The sequence below is a fragment of the Aplysia californica genome, unplaced genomic scaffold (assembly GCF_000002075.1).
Source record: "Aplysia californica isolate F4 #8 unplaced genomic scaffold, AplCal3.0 scaffold00385, whole genome shotgun sequence".
Classification (NCBI taxonomy): Eukaryota; Metazoa; Mollusca; class Gastropoda; order Aplysiida; family Aplysiidae; genus Aplysia; species Aplysia californica.
In genome coordinates this window covers 498,864-499,278 of record NW_004797655.1, presented here as the reverse complement: position 1 = coordinate 499,278, position 415 = coordinate 498,864, and the positions used below count along the sequence as shown (strand labels likewise).

The following is a 415-nucleotide window of genomic DNA, read 5'->3' as shown; positions in this document are numbered from 1 at the left end:
CTTTGTGCGTTTTATGTCAAACAAATTCCTTTGGAAAGAATTATATCTGTTCCAAATTACAACAGTCTAGTAAAAGCCGTAAAACCCTCTACTAATAAAAAATAATTTAAAAATAACAAATTTTGTGAGAGATATTTAGAAAAAATGTTGTGCAGTTTTTTTTACACTGTACATTCATGTAGCTGCTGCTGCGTTATTTTCCCAGCTTAACATTCAGCATGTTTATCTTGTCAAGGCAGAGAGCGACGGGAAGTGTCAAACAGCACGACGGAGAAACCCAAGCCAGAGTGTGTGAAGCGTCCACAAGACGGAGACGGGGACGTGGGTGGAGACCTGAAGCAAACCGTTCGCCGAGGAGTGCACAGGGCCCAACTGGTGGAACAGGGCCAGGAGGCCCGGCTCGCTTGCCACTTCT

The 415-nt window shown here is 44.1% G+C and overlaps 1 protein-coding gene across 1 annotated transcript in view; it reads left to right on the top strand.

Moving 5' to 3' along the window:
• Nucleotides 1–226: 226 nt before the first annotated feature.
• LOC118477177 overlaps nucleotides 227–415 on the top strand; it is a gene marked incomplete at its 3' end in the record, with an annotated part of 52,332 nt that continues 52,143 nt past the window's right edge. The window contains 1 exon segment of the mRNA XM_035971143.1: nucleotides 227–415.